This window comes from Nuphar pumila, chromosome 1, assembly GCF_984573655.1.
Source record: "Nuphar pumila chromosome 1, dmNupPumi1.hap1.1, whole genome shotgun sequence".
Classification (NCBI taxonomy): Eukaryota; Viridiplantae; Streptophyta; class Magnoliopsida; order Nymphaeales; family Nymphaeaceae; genus Nuphar; species Nuphar pumila.
In genome coordinates this window covers 4,384,508-4,401,916 of record NC_143249.1, presented here as the reverse complement: position 1 = coordinate 4,401,916, position 17,409 = coordinate 4,384,508, and positions in this window count along the sequence as shown.

Here is a 17,409-nt window from a genome sequence, read left to right as displayed (position 1 = left end):
GATTTACTCAAATCGAAGGAGAAGATTTCCATGAAACTTTTTCTCCAGTAATTAGGCCTTCCACTATCCGTCTAGTTCTTAGTGTTGCTCTTATGGCTAAATGGGATATACGCCAGCTTGACGTTAAGAATGCTTTTCTTCATGGGATTCTTCATGAAGAAGTTTTTATGACTCAACCTCCTGGCTATAAGCATTTGGACTACCCACATAAGGTCTGTCGACTTAAGAAAGCTCTATATGGACTTCGTCAAGCCTCTCGGACATGGTTTGATCGACTCAGTTCTTTTTTGCTTTCCACCGTTTTTTTTTTTGCAGCACCTCTGATCCATCCATGTTCATTTGGCATCATAATAAGCAGGCTATGGTCCTTCTCATATATGTTGATGATCTAATCTTGACAGGAAGTGATTCTTCATTACTTCAATCCTTTATTTCTTCTTTTGGGACACAATTTGCCATTAAAGATATGAGACCTCTTCACTACTTCCTTGGGGTTCAAGTTGTTCGTGATTCCAGGAGCGTGTTCTTAAGCCAACATAAGTATGCTTTTGACCTTTTGCGCCGCTCGCACATGGCCGACTTCAAGTCGGTGAACACACCTATACCACGAAAGTTATATGCTGCCGAAGCAAACTCTGCGCCATTCCAAGACGTTACTCTTTATAGAAGCATCGTTGGGGGTCTTCAGTACTTGACCATCACTCGGCCTGAGTTATCCTACAGTGTGAATTTTGTCAGCCAATTCATGCATGCCCCCACTCTGGGACATTTTCAACTTGTCAAACGCATACTCCGCTATGTCAAAGGAACGATTGACCTTGGGCTTACACTTTATAATTTCGGCCAACCTCAACTGTATGCCTTCTCTGATGCAGACTAGGCAGGCTGTCCCATCACTCGTCGATCTACCACTGGTTATTGTACCTTCTTTGACAATAATTGCGTCTCATGGAGTGCTAAGAAGCAGCGCACGGTCGCTCGCTCTAGCACTGAAGCAGAATACAGGGCTATGGCATCTACTGCTGCAGAACTCACTTGGTTGACTTATGTCCTTCGTGATCTTGGTTTTAGTTCACCCCAATGACCCATTTTGTACTGCGACAACATTTGTGCATTACATCTTACCATCAATCTAGTCTTCCACAACAAAACCAAACACATTCAGATTGATTATCATTATGTGAGGGAACAAGTCGCCAACAACAACTTGGAAACACGTTATGTCCCTTCCAGGCTCCAGCTCACTGATATTTTTACAAAACCACTTTCCAAGGATCACTTTGCCACTCTTTGCAACAAACTTGGTCTCCTTCGGCGGCCATGTTTGAGGGGGCCTATTGAAGATCCAGATCCAAAGTGCAAAGATCAGATACCTATTAAAGGTTTTACGCCAGCACAGACGCCAGCACAGTTGCCTCCTACGGCTCAGGATTATCATAAACAGGATATACATCCTAATCCCAACAAATCATCCACCTCTGTCAATGTGGATAACGATAGGAGATTTGAAAAAGGATATACATAGAAAGATATCCTGACTCACTGTATATAAGTGTGCTATCAAATGCATATGGGACCATGTATCAAGATTCAGTGTGTTTAATAGAAAGAGGATAAGCGTGTTCTACCGTGGACGTAGGTTCTATTCCTGAACCGAACCACGTAAATAGATTCTTGTGTGGTATTGCTGTTTCTTCAGCTTTTTCCTTGAGAAATAACTGAAAGAAAAAGAAAAAGAAAAAATATATATTAAATTGCCTACCTTGTAGTTGATTTGCCCTTACGTTCTCCTCCTCCTGCAGATGCTAGATGAAAGATACGAAGCAATCATACTGTTAAAGTCATACATCCTGGAACCAAAACCTGTTGCAGCATCAAATGTGAAGCCACATGTGGCGCCACACCAGAAGTCCCCTGAAGATTCTATCACAGTATCAAATGTGAAACTGCTTGAGTATGATGTGTGGTCTCCCAATGAAGATCAACATAGTGTGATTCATCAACAAATATAGAACTACCCAACACATCTCAAGTGGCCCCACCTAAGGATAAGGTAGGAGTCCCCAACATAAAAGTCGGCTCCTTAGTTGAATTATTGGAGACAGGAGATGATTGCAATCCGTAAAGGGTAACCCCTGTTAAAATGTATATATATATATATATATATATGACCAAGGAAGTACCAGTTTTGTGAAACAAAATTTATTAATCATTAACATCCATCCATCCTGGCATCAACTTTGAGCTCGTTCGTTTCTGGCATGCAACCTAAACCTGTCGTCTCTCCCTCGTGACTCTACCAGCCCATGTGGAAGACCTTTCCAATTGCAGGTAACATGCCTTCCCAGCTTCTCTATTCAGAAAGGACTCCCTGCCCGTTGCATCTCCCTTTCCTCCCAAATAAGGGATTACTACTAGCTCAGCATTCACGAGGCCCATTATGAGTTTGTTGGTGGTCCCTCGCTGCCCTTCTTCCAATCATATGGACCCGTTTCGCCATGGACCTGCTCATCCGCCCGTTGTAACTTCATCGAGCATTTGGCACGACCACGTGGGTGGCGTTAGGTAGGATGATTCTTGTTCCATATTGCAACATGCTCGTCCCTTTTTTCTTTTGGAAATAAACTCACAGTACCCTCCGGAGTGCCCGAACCAACTTCACCTAGCTAAAGCTATCTCATGTTATTGTAGCCATTATTGAAAGGCTATCATAAAATTTCAAGTTTCAGCCTGGTGCATCTTCAGTAGGGTTTCAGGGTCATGAGGTCTCTCGGTGCCAAGGTCGGGTTCGTCTCTCTCTCTCTCTCTCTCTCTCTCTCTCTCTCTCTCTCTCTCTCTATATATATATATATATATATATATATATATATATATATATATATATATATATATATATATATAGAATGCCCACCCATGTCTTGAGCATCTCGAATTCTGCTTGAGCATTTGTCACCCTGAAGAAAAGCCCACTGTATATTGCCATATGTGTATATTGTTGGGTGTAAGAAGAGGAGGTGAGAGAGAATTCAAATGAAGAAAACGTGGGCCGTTTTTCCTTTTGGAAGAAAGAAAAGGTTTGGACTTGATGATGTAGAATAGTCCCATATTGAAGAGGTTTGAGTTTGTTGTGGGCTTTATAACTTACATGTAAACTCTTACACTTGTTCTTAAGAACAAGAGGGTGGGATGACTACCACACACGTGCGCCCGCCCGCCCGTCGTGCCGAGCCGGGCCGGGTTCGAGTTCCGGTAATTGGCCCTTTAAGAGATTCATTAATGGGTTATGAGAAATGGTAACGGATCATGACTCCTCGTAGTCCATATCCATTAACAAGTCTTGTCTCTTCAGATTTCGTTAACGGGTCTCAACTCCTCGGATTCCGTAACGGGCCCCTTCCACGTTTTGTAACCGTTCGTGAGTTATAAAACGTGGTTAGGGTTGGGGTTACAAACATGCTGTAACATAAAATTCTGAGGAAGAAAGACTGCATTTTCTCTCTCCCTGTTGCTCTCGCTCTCGCTCTCTTGGGTTTTCCCTGAAGTTCAGAGAGGTTGTCTTCGAAGGACGATCCGTCGAAGTGCACCGATCCTGATCGTCAAGGCTATTGTATCCTGGGGGAAGGACGCCAAACCCTTTTTGCACTGTATGTGGGGGCGAATATTCTTTAAGGGGAGTACTTTCGTACGCCTTAGCCTATTATACAATATTAACATGTTTTCGTTGTTTTTATTGTGTTCTATGCATCTGTTTGTTCATGTACTGATGTCTGGATTTTGGTATTATGCAAAAATCAATATGCTTGCTCCCTGTTCCTGTTTCGATCGACTGTTAATCATGATTTTCATGTTGCTGTATATCCTGTTTTTTGTCATGATGTTGATTGTGAAACTGTGTGATCTGAATTATGATCCAACATATATTTTCATTCACACGGTTTTCATATACATATACAAAAGATAACGATACGCTAAGCTGGTAAAAATGGTAGAACCAGATAAGGCAGGGACGGTTACCAAATCTACATTAACATGTTACCATATAGGGTTAACGTGTTACCATATATAGGATATACAGTCAAAATTCCAATACTCCCCCGAAGTTGGGGCTTGTAGATTCAAAACCCCAACTTGGTCTTTATCACATGCAAAAGGTCTCGAGCCAGAGGCTAAGTGAAAATATTGGCACACTGTAAGTGAGAAACATAAACCACTACTTTGGATATTGTCACAAATGACATGACAATCAATTTCGTTGTACTTCATCTGCTCATGGAACACTGGATTAGCGTCAACGTGGAGGGCAACTTGATTATCGCAAAAAAGTGTCATCGGTTTGAAAAGCAGGATTCTAAAATTGATGAGTAAGGATTGAGCTATGTCAATTTGCAGCATGCTAAGGCCATGGCCCGGTATTCTGCTTCGCCTGATGAGCGAGCCATAAGCTTTTTAGTTTTCCATGAGATGGGACTATCGCCAAGCATGATGAAGTAATCAGATATGGATCAATGCATCATAGGGCAGGACACCCAATCTGAATCATAGTACCCACTGAAATGAAGTTGTGATGAAGATGAAAAGAGAATTCCTTGATCGGGTGTACCTTTGAGGTAACGTAAAACATGCATGGCAGCCTTCATGTGAAGCTCTCTAGGCTGATGCATAAGCTGGCTAAGGATGTGGACTGGATACATGATATCCAGTCTCGTAATGGTCAAGTAGATAAGTTTGCCCACAAGACAACGATATGAAGTGGCATCAACCAAAGGTTCTCCCTCTTCAATGGTGAGCTTCAGTGAGATATCCATTGGCATGTCCAGAGGTTTGGTGCCAAGGTAGCCATTGTCCCCAAGGATGTTACTTTTGTTGGGATAGAAAGATGTTGTGTTTGGACTGTGCCACTTCAAGGCCGAGAAAATATTTGACTCTTCTAAGGTCCTTGATGCAGAACAAGCGGTTTAGGGTGACCTTGAGAGTTTCAATATATTCGGTATCGTCATCGACCACTATGACGTCGATGTCATAAACAAGAAGAAACACCCAACCCATTGGCGTGATCTTGGAGAATAAAGAGTAGTATGCTTTCGACTGATTGAACCCGATATTCTTAAGGGATGACAAAAACTTTGCAAACCAATTTTGAGATGATTGCTTAAGTTCATAAATCAATTTGTTTAAGCGACAAACTATTTGCTTTCCCTTTCTTGAATATCTAGGTGGTAGGTTCATGTCCACTTTCTCATCTAAATCCCTGTGTAAAAAGGCATTGTTGACATCAAATTGATAGATAGGCCATTTGAACACAACGACGATGGCAAGCAAACATCGCATGGTGACAAGTTTGGCAATAAGTGCAAATGTTTCATTGTAATCGAGGTCTTCTACTGGTGTGTAGCCTTCAGTGACTAAGTGAGCTTTATATTGCTCAATGAAACCATCTCACTGATATTTGACCTTGTAAACCCATTTGCATTTGATGGGCTTTTTGTGAAGAAGTAGCAAAATAAGAGTCCAAGTGTTGTTAGCCTCTGATGCCTTTATCTCGATTGCCATTGCCTCTTGCCATTTAAGATCATGACTAGCTTGGAAAAAAGTTCTTGGTTCTATGGTTTGAGTAACAACTACTAGAAAAGCTTTATGTGAATCCAAAAATTTGTCATAAAATAGAAAATGAGTTAGAGGGTACCAAAAGCCTTTGGAGGTGTCCAATGCTGACGATGGAGTGTGTACGGTGGTGTAGCAACTATAGTCCTTGAGATATTCAGGTTGAGATCGAGCCCTGGTGGATTGTTTGATATTTAGGTTAGAGGACATAAACGGAGGTGGATCAAGTTTTATACTTGGATTCGAGTCTGATGAGGTAACTAGATCTAGATCAGGGTCTAGTCCATGAGCTAATTGTGCGATGAAATCCATGATTTTGGGCAAAAAATTGTGATCCTCCCTATTTTCATGAAATGCATTAGTGAGAAGTAGAGGTAAAACCACCCCATTATCTTCTTCAGATGCACTTAGACTTTGCGAAGTGGGAAAATATTTTCTTGAAAAATGACATCCCTACTAGTGAAGATATGGTGACTATCGAGGTCATAAACTCGATAAGCTTTTTTACCATAAGGATACCCTATGAATATGCATCTTTTGGCATGAGAATCAAATTTGTGTGAATGGTGGATATTATGTGCATAACACAAACATCAAAACACTCGTAAATGATCATGACTTGGATTCTTTCCAAACAAAACTTCATATGGCATATTATCTAGTAGGGTTTTTATGAGAACACAGTTTAGCAAATGTGCAGTCGTGAGGATACACTCTCCTCATAACTTGATAGGGAGATTTTCTTAGAAATATAAGGCACGTGCCATGTTCAAAATATCACATTGCTCGCGTTCCACTACCCCATTTTGCTGTGGTGTGTGGATGCAACTATGTTGGTGCACGACCCCTTGAGCATGACGGAAAGCCGACTTTTCGTTGAAAAAATTTTTGGTTCCACTATCGTTGTGAAGGCGTTGAATTTGAATTCTAAATTGCGTCTTTATCATAGAAAAAATCCCTCATGAGTTGCATGGTTTTTTATTTATATTTCATCAAATAAACCCAAATACTTCTAGAAAGGTCATCAACAATAGTTAAAAAAATAATGTGCACCCGAAGTAGATGGTGTTTGGTATCTTTCTCATAAATCACAATGTATCAGCTGAAAAGGAGAATGAATGAAAATGGAACTTATAGAAAAAGGTAAGCGACTTTGCTTGGCAAAATAACAAATATCACATTGATTATCAAAAGAACAAGTATTAAATTTATTGGAAGAAACTAAGGTTTGTAGACACTTATTGGAAATGTGGCTGAGTCTAAAATGCCAAACATGGGCTGGTGTGATGGCAGCCAAGGCAATCTCATCGGTTGTCTCAAGAAAATAGAGTTTATTCTGCCGCTTACCCACTCCAATCATTTGTTTTGAGGCACGGTCCTATAATAGACAAAGGTTATTGTCAAAACATGTGATACAATCTAGGTCTCGGGTATGCTTGTTGATGAAAATCAAGTTGAAATTGAAGTCAGAAGTGTGCATGACATTCAAAAGATGGATTTTTGAAGTCAATGTAACATTCCTGGTGTGGGAGACATGTGAAACAATTTCAGTGGGAGGTGGACAAGAGGACAAGACGCAGGTGTAGGTGATTTGAGAAGAAACTTGTCATGTGATCGGTGGCACCAATGTCAAGGATCCATGGTTATGACATGGAGACAACAACATCAAACTTCTAAGCATTACCTACCAAGTTCACTCGCAGTTTTGCCCGATTACCTTAATTGATAAAGCCAAAAAATTGTTCAACCTGCTCTTTGGTATATTACGGATTAGATGTTGGTTTCTCGCCTAAAGAGGATGTCGCAAGAGCTGATTGGGTCAGCTTAGCGATTGGGCGCCCCTTCTCTTGCCTTTCTTGTGCCCACATTCCTTTCGTTCAACTAATTCAAGAACCCATGTAAATGAAAACACTTGGCCTTGACATGGTCGGCCTTCCCACAATGGTCGCATCGGGGTTAAGCATGATTTTGGTCACCATTATTGTCGCTGGAAGCCCTGAAAACTAGGCCTTAGATGCTTGCTCAGATACGCAGGAGATGGACATCTGGATTCTGACAAAGAGGCTTTGCTACGGTCAACCAATGGATGCTCTTAGATGAGATGGTAACGGGGAGTGCATCGACTACAAGGCTTTTATTGTCATCGGTGGCAATAACAACCACAACAGTCACGACGTCAGATAGATCTGCAGCTAGGGAACACAACAACAGGGACCAGGCAACAACAATATCTCAAGGTATTGACCCACTCTGATACCATGAAAGAAGCCAAGAGTGCATATTTCAATGTGTGTATATTTTCATTCACACAATTTTTCATATACATACATAAAAGACACAACGATTTGATAAGATCGTAATCTAATCTTAACAACACCCAACCTGCCTACTATAAAAAAATGGTGGAACCAGATAAGGCAGGGACAATTACCAAATCTACGTTAATGTGTTACCATAGAGGGTATACATTTAAAATTCTAATACCAACCATGGTGGGCATTCTCATGAAGATATATATATATATATATATATATATATATATATATATATATATATATATATATATATATATATATATATATATAGATAGATAGAGAGAGAGAGAGAGAGAGTCATAAGAGCTGGTCAATGCAGAATTTAACATCAATCTACACCAGTTTTGCGAAGAGCGGGTTAAAAGAAGTGAAGGGTTCTCTTCTTAAGTGTAGAATAACCAACTTCAGCCTGAAACAAGGGTAATTTTAATAGACGATCTACGATTGCAGTGGGAACAAGGATGATTTTGCTTTATTGCAATGCATGTCCCTTGAGTGCCAATGAGAAGGTCGGGCTGTATATATATATATATATATATATATATATATATATATATATATATATATATATATATATATATATATATATATATATATATATATATAGAGAGAGAGAGAGAGAGAGAGAGAGAGAGAGAGCAATTGGACTTTTTTTGTGTGTATTACACATGAAGTATGGGAATTCTGTGTTTGTGAGAAAATCTTTGTGGACGTAGGTGTTGTTGCATTGAACCACGTTAACTCTTATTGTATCCCTCTCTATTTCTCCTGACGCGTGTATCTCTCTCTAAGCTCTTTCATGGTATCAGAGCTAGCACCAGGATCTTATCTAAGTCACCTTAGGATCATACCTCACATCGAAGAACAATGGCAGGATCGTCCTCAGCAGTCTCTTCTTATATAAGTTCTATTTTCCTTCCTATATTACCTGCTCCTGCCAGTCTATAGTACTTTCTAAGTACTAATTTAATTGCAGACAATTTCATGCTATAGGAGTCACAATTCTCTCCCCTTCTCCTGTCTTATGATCTTTATGGGTTTATTGATGGATCTAAGGAATGCCTGAACAAATATGTTTTGTCCAGTGATGGAAAAATCTAAATCATGAATATGAAATATCTGACATATGGTTGAGGCATGACCAACTTCTTCTTAGTTGGATTATTTCATCACTCTTTGAGTTCGTTCATGCTCAAGTAGTCAGTCTTAAGCCCTCTTTTGAGGTGTAGAATGCTCTCAAAAACTAGTATGTTGTTCAGTCCCATTCTAAAGTTTTGCAGTTAAAAGAACAACAACATAACCTAAAGAAAGGAACTAAGACCATAAATGAATATTTTCATAAAGCCAAAATGCTCTCCCATCAGTTTGATGTGGCCTCATGACTTGTGAGTGAAGAGAATATGGTCCTACACCATCTAAGAGGCCTCTCTCAAGAGTATGCTACCTTTAAAACATTCATCACTACATGTAAAGAACCTATGACCATTGATAAGCTTCACAACCTACTGCTGATTGAAGAAGCTCAACTCAGTAATGTAGATCATGAGAATGTGACACCTAATCCTTCTACAAATTTTGTGCAACACCAACATATTGGTGGACAATCTAAATAGTACCAAAATAACAATAGCAGTATTGGTCAGCATAGAGGTATGGGAAGGTTGAGAGGAAGGGGTCATGGAAGAATAGACTCAAATGACCAAAATTGTGGCACTGTGGTATGCTAATATTATAAAAACCCCAGTCACTCAGCTAAGCAGTGCTTCCAGATCACCCAAAATTTTCCTAAGAATCTAAACTCTCGTGAGACTCAGCCCCAAGTATATCAAGCCTCAACCTCCAATCTGGACAAAGGAAACTGGTACCCAGATTTTGATGCTTCTCATCATGCTACTCATGGTCTGAACTCAATTTCTCTGCACTCTCCATATGAATGAAAGGACACAATCAAGTTAGGTGATGGATCTAGTTTGAAAATTCATCACATTGGTTCTTCTTTATCAGTTGATGGTTCAAATTTGTCTCTTAAAGACATGTATGTTCCTCGTATTGCAAGAAATTTGCTTTCTATGAATAAGTTTACTCATGATAATAATGTTATTTTTGAATTTTACCCTGAACATTGTTGTGTTAAGGATTGGATATCATATGAGGGAGGAGTAGTGAAAGACTTTATCAGATAAAATTTCATCATATGAGAATAAAAGAAGCAATAAAGTTGCAGCTGTAGTAGGAGAAAGAGCATCCCTAGATCAGTGGCATAAGAGGTTGGGCCACCCTGCTATTCGGGTAGTGCAAAAAACAATGCAATAGTTTGGTCTTCCCTACTATCACAATTCTACACACAATATACGTGATGCATGTCAACGAGGAAAGAGCCATGCATTGTCGTTTTCTAAATCTATTCATAAGATCTATGAACCTCTTGAACTTATTTTTTCTCATGTGTGGGGTCCTGCCCTGGTTATTAGTTTGGACCATTATTGTTATTATGCTAATTTTGTTAATGCATTCTCTAAGTTTACCTGGATTTATATGATTGCTCACAAGTCTGATGTTACTAGCGTGTTTCGATTGTTTAAGTCAAAACCCTTTTTGGCTTAAAAATAAAATTTTTACAAACTGATGGAAGGGGGGAGTATAGAGTTGTAGACCCTTTTTTGCATGAGCATGAGATTTCACATAGAATCTCATATCCCTAAACATATGAAGAAAATGGGGCAGCTGAGAGGAATCACCATCATATTATGGATATTGGGCTAAGCTTGATGAGTCAAGCAACTGTTCTTACCAAAAATTGGTCCTTTGTTTTTTGCATAGTTTTATCTTTCATAAATCATCTCCCTCCGCCCATTATTCAAAATAAATCTCCATTTAAAGTTTTGTTCAAGTAACACCCGAATTATAAATTTTTGAAGGTATTTGGATGTGCCTGTTACCCATGTTTAAGGCCTTATCATTCTAATAAACTAAACTATAAGACTGGAAAACACTTCTTTCTTGGTTATCACAACAACCATCATGGTTATTAGTGTCTCAATATCACCTCTAGGAAATCATTATTTCTCGGCATGTGATCAGGCTCAATTTGAACCTCTGAGTCTACCATCTTCAAATACTGCCCATTCTTCCTCAAACGTCTTCATCTGTTCTGATTCCATGGAGTGTTAACCCATTGCCTCTTTTAGATCAGGATCATTATGAACCTCTGAGTCTATCATCTCAATCAGATATCCATGACTCGTCTAATGAACAACCACCTTTACCATCCCCTGAACAAATCTCCTTACCCCAAATGTCTGAATCACCTAACCTTGAAATTGTGGTTGGACCTCTCTGCACTCACTCCACGGTCACCTAATCCTAAGATGGAACACATATACCTAAATATCTCTACTCTATATCCATTACCTATTGCGTTATTAATCCAATTCACCTAAGATATTGAGCCCAAATTTTTTTATCAAGCTCACCAGAGTCCACATTGGTGTAATGCTATGTCTCTTGAGTATGATGCATTAATGAATAATGGTACATGGATCCTTGAACCACCTTATCCATCTCAAAATGTGATTGGGTGTAAATGGGTGTTCAAAGTCAAACATCCAGCAGATGGGTCTTTAGAACGTTATAAGGCACACTTGGTTGCTAAGGTTTATGATCAAGAGGAGGGCATTGACTACTTTGAAACATTTAGCACAGTGGTTAAACCCATAACTATTCGTACTATTTTAACCATTGTTGTAAGCTATAAGTGTCCCATCAAGCAATTGAATGTTCAAAATGCTTTCTGGGACCTAAATGATACTATTTATATGACACAACCACCTGGGTTTAAGGATTCTCATTATCCAAATCATGTCTATAAATTTCAAAAGGCCCTTTATGGACTAAAATAAACTCCCAGAGCATGATACCAACGATTAATTAATACTCTTTTCGCTATGAGAATTCCCACACTAACATATCCTTGCTTATATTGAAGAGGGACAAATTAGTTATTTTTTTGTTAGTATATATGGATAATATTTTGGTGACAAGCAATTCTATTTCCTTCATTAATACTCTTGTTTCCAAACTCAGATCTTGGAGATCATTTTTTTAGGGATTGAGGCTATCCCTACTACACAGGGACTTATGCTATCACAACGAAAATACATTGTTGACCTTATTAGTCATGTGGATATGGCTGGCACAAAACCCATTCACACTTCTTTGTCTCCATCTCAAGCCCTCTATGCTGGATCTGGATCTAGTTTTTATGATCCAACATTATATAGGAGCATTGTTGGAGCACTGCAGTACTTTACTCTATCCAAACTAGACTTAGCCTATGTTCTTAACAAGGTATGTCAGTTCATGACTCAACCCACTGTAAATCACTAGACAATAGTGAAACAGATCCTGAGATACATCAAACAAATTATCTAGTTTGGTCTGCTATAAGACCGACAACAGATCTATCTTTGTCTGCATTTTTAGATGCAGATTGGGCAGGGTACCCTGATGATCAAAAGTCCACTGGAGGTTATGTAGTTTACTTTGGACCTAATTTACACTCTTTGAGCTCTAAGAAGCCATCAACAATTACGAGATCCAACACCGAAGCTGAATATCGGGCATTTACCAATGTTGTCCTTGAACTAATCTGGATTCAGTTCCTACTTTATGAACTGAGTATCCCTTTCAAGTCCATCCCAGTTTTATATTGTGATAATATCAGTGCTACATATATGGTTGCTTATCCCGCCTTTCATCAATGAAGCAAGCATGTGAAAATTGATGTTCAATTTGTTTGTGATCGTATCCACATAAGGCAATTGGTTGTTCAACATGATCAAATTGCAGATATTCTTACAAAGCCATTACCAACTGAGAGGTTTCATGCACTTCGATCCGAACTCAACATCCATCCCAACCCATTGAGTTTGAGGAGAGATGTGTAAGTCATGGATCCAGATCTGGATCCAAAACCTGTTGCAACACCAAATATGAAGCCACATGTGGCTCCACACCAAAAGTCCCCGACAGATTCTATCACAACATCAAATATGGAACTGCTTCATTTATGATGTGTCATCTCCTAATAAAGATCAACATCCTCACAAGGGTGGTTCATCAACAAATGTGGAACCACCCAACCCATCTCTAGTGGCTCCACCTAAGGATAAAGTAGGAGTCTCCAAATGTGGAAGTCGACTCCCACAAATGTGTAACCACTTACTTGACAAAGGGAGAGTCCTAAAACATGGATGTTTATCCACATATTAAAATGTAAACATATTTTAAGTAGTGAAAACTCCCATACATGTTGGATCGTTGAGTGTGTAATTAGTAAGAGCAATGTTGCCATAATCGTATCAGATTCTGAATAGATTCTCTCTCCTGACGTGTGTATTTCTCTCTAAGCTCTTTTACATATAAATTAACTTTCATTCAGTGGTTACTCTGCCCTTATCACTATCCACTGGTAATAAGTTGTCTCCACCATTAATTATGTAATTAGTAAGAGCAATGTTGCCAGAATCGTATCAAATCCTGAATAGATTTTAAGGGAATCAACCGATTTCAATTTTGAATTAAATTGGCCAATTTTTAACCAAAAGATGACACTGCATCAGAAAAAAGATTGAAATAATATTAAAACAAAAAAACTAAGTTAAGAATAAGCTTAATCAGCTCAGTTTTGCATCAATTTTTAGCCAATATGATATGATTAAAGCTAATTCACAATAATACTGACAACAGAGTGAAACACTATCAGTGGAGCCCACCATAATGACACCATCATCCCTGTGCCACTTTAGCTTATTGTTACAAATGCAAGATGATGGGCGGTCATGAGGCCTTATGATCGATGGGTGGTGATATGGCATCTCTCCTTATCTGCCAGTGCAAAAGAGAAATTGATTATTGAAAAGAACCATATCTATCAATTTGTGAAGTGCAAGTTAACTTTTCTCTTAGAGAATTTTTCTTGGGCTTTGAACCTCCATCAGAGGTGTAATAGCTCTGCAGGTCTTACCTGTGTCACAAACTATGAATATGCAGATTTGATGAGGTTTTGACAAAGGGATGTTTTGAACTGGATCCAGATATTGTTCAAAGCGATATGAGATCTCCGCTTGCAAGCAGAGTATCTTTCCTTCTCTAGTGAAAAGAGATCAATATCGCAAAGAAATAAGCTTTTCTGTGATCTTCGCTTTAGCATGCAACACTATGTACCTCAGTACGCGAATCCTAAGAAAAAGTTGAGCTTGGTGTTGTAGGAACACTACCAAGGCATGAAAAAAATCCAAAAGACACAAATATACGAACAATTAGACAAATCCAGAACCAAGTCATGTACATAGAAACTGGGTTGGTAACTGGTTCTTAATCTGAACCGGTTATGAGAACCGGTTCATTCGATTCCAACCTCATTGGGGAACCCTTCCCATTTCAGGAAATCGTGGAAGGGTTTCTTGGAATGGGTTGGGCAGGTCGTGGTTTCCGTCCACCACTACTGGTGTCAGGGGTGCACCGGCAAGGGTGACCCATGCCGGCCTGCCCCACCCAGCAAAAACCCGCTGGACAGTGGCTGACCGCCAGTGGGTGCTCCCACGATGGTGCCCATGTTTTGCTTATCAACGGCTGGGGTGATGGACCGATGGCCATCGCCGACCGTCCTCGACGGTAGGGCTGGTCCCTGCTGGCCTGCCCCGTCCATCAAAAACTAGCCAAACATCGGTACGCCGTCGGTGGGGACTCCCACGAGCATTTCCTAAGTGAGTTTGGGGGTGGATGGAACACTGAACCGAGTCCCACTGTCATCCACCCCGAAGGGTGGGGCAGGTTCCTGCAGGCCCTTGTCTGCAGGAGCTTGAGGGTGTATGGACATAAAAGGGGGGCAGGGTTGTGGCAAAAAGGGGAGGGAGAGTGTAAACCCACCTCATGCATATCTGCACTCACTCTTGTCATCACGCCGGTAACACTTTTCATGTTTAGCATCTTGTCAGACTTGGCAAGGGGCAGTTTCTTTTTCTTAAAAAAAAAAAATAGAGCATTATTTTTGGACTTAGGTCATCATACACATTCCATAAGTCTCATCATGACACTTAGCATTATATCATGCACCATTGTTAGTTATAAATGTTATATTTGTCTTATCATTTATTTGTCATGAACTTCTTTAACATCGTGGTTTTATTGTCTTATCAATAACATTTATATTGCAGTCATTCATTCATGTCATCTTATTTGACCCATAAAATTCTACAAGTTGATCTTATAACAAGAGTTTTTTGACAAAATTTTCTTCAATCTTTTATTGATTTTATAAAAATCGGGTTTTTCACAATGCATGAATCATTGCCATAGCTTTTTGTAATAAGTGTCATTTTGAGTCAATCTTTTAAAAATGATTGTCTTATTGCATTTTGTCTTACTTGTTTCATCTTGAGACCGATGGTTGGTCATTGACAAGACCTTCCACTTTTGCACGACTACTCATTATGTCGGGAAGATCGACTTGTGAAACAAAGTTTCTTCTTTGTCTTGAGACCAATGGTTGGTTGTTAGCAAGACCCTCTCATCTTAAACGATTGACCATCAAGTCGGGGAGTGAGCAATGTCTAAAAATGCATTTTGTCAACATAGTCAATTTTTTGTCCAAGATGACAATACCAACTTCAAGCAAGCTAATGTCAAGTGTCTTCTGCATTGTTTTCTCAAAAAATTGATCTTTCATGAGTCTGAAAATTTGTCTTAAGAACTTGCTTTGGGATCATCTTAATCAGAATGAGTTAAATCAAAATATTTCATCATGCATCATCATGTCATGTCATATACAATTTTTTGCATGTTACTAACAAATTTTCTTGCAACCGACATACTTTTTAAAAAGCTAATTATCTCATGTCTCATTAGGAAAAACATACCTACCTCTATTTTAGGATCATCCTATAGATAGATGAACATTAGGTCCATAAGTTGTCTTACAGATTGATGAAGCAATATGAAACTCATTTAATGAGCACACAAATCGTCCTACACCGCATCCTTTGTCTTAAGGGACGTGTCTTTAAAGCAAAAATCATTTCATGTTTTTTAAAAAAAGTCCAAAAATATCTTTAATTTTTTTTTACTGTTTTTTGCCCAAAAGTTTGTTTTTGTTTTTGTCTTTGTCTCTTCAAAAATAAGTCTTTATGTTTGGCAAAATCATTAGTTGTCTTCTGTACAATTTTAAGCAACAAGGCACTTGCTTTGTCTTTGTTTGACTTCATTCAGAAAAACTTTCAGCTCACATTACCGAGTTCAAGGAAAAGCCTTTGTGTGAAACAAGGTACTAGCTTAGTTTGTAGTCCATCCACATTTAGCCAAACCTCTCTATCTATATGATAGTCACAACAGGAGTCCATTATGTTAAGCTACATACACATTTTTAGCTTTCATCTTGCACTATCATGCCGTCTATGTCTTTGTTTTTGTTAAGATCTTTTTTTCGAAAAACTTTGCTAGAGCCGATCTTTATTGCTCATTTTTAGTCGGTGTGTCTACTTCTTTATTATCGATTCAGCTTTGCATGCTCAACAATAAAGAGGGGCATATGTATATACCTAAATTTTAACCAAATCATTTCATGTTATGAGTCACGTACCAAAATCTAGTATTTTTTTTTTATATTTTTGCAAACTTTAATTGCATTTTAGACATTCAAAATGACATCATCAAGGCTTTTATCCAAAATAATAATTAAATTAGAGGTTTTCATCTTTTCAACAAAACAAAAATGAGGTCGATCCAATACTAGGATCAAAAGTTATAACTAAAACGAGGTGACTTGTTTAGTAAAAAAACTTATTTTTCAGGTAGGTCTCACTTTAACCACATTTTTTACTATTAAAACTATCGGATTTGATTTTTTACTAAAAAGATAAATTAAATTTGATAATGTTACATTTTAACGCATTAAAAATGATCTCAAACTGACATCTAGATAGGAAGTTATAGCCAAAACAAGTTGACCTATCAAGCATATTTTTTGTTCAGTTTCTAACGATAAATCATTTGTTGTTATTACTTTCATGATTTATCGTCATTGCTTTTGACTTGAAGTTATAACAATAATTAATGTGTCGTTATTGCTATTTTTAAGTGTCATCATATCTCATGTCATCATTTGTCGTTATTATTCATCCTTGTCGTTAACGCTTTTTGAAATGTCTCACATTTTTTAATGTCGGCAACCTTAAAAATAATGCATCCCAAACCATTTTGGACCATTTTTTGATAGCCCAATTTGTCTCATCACTTAATGACTTCCATTAAAACCAAATCCTATCTCCTAATCCCCTCCTTGAGATTAAATCTTAGCCATCAGTTCAAATCCTTTAAATTTTAGTCGTTGATCCTTCTTTGGATCTCAGATATGTAGGAGACGTATTCGGATCCACCAAAAGACTATACATAAGGGTGGTCTTTCATTCTCATGAGAGATCTGGTTTTTGCCTTC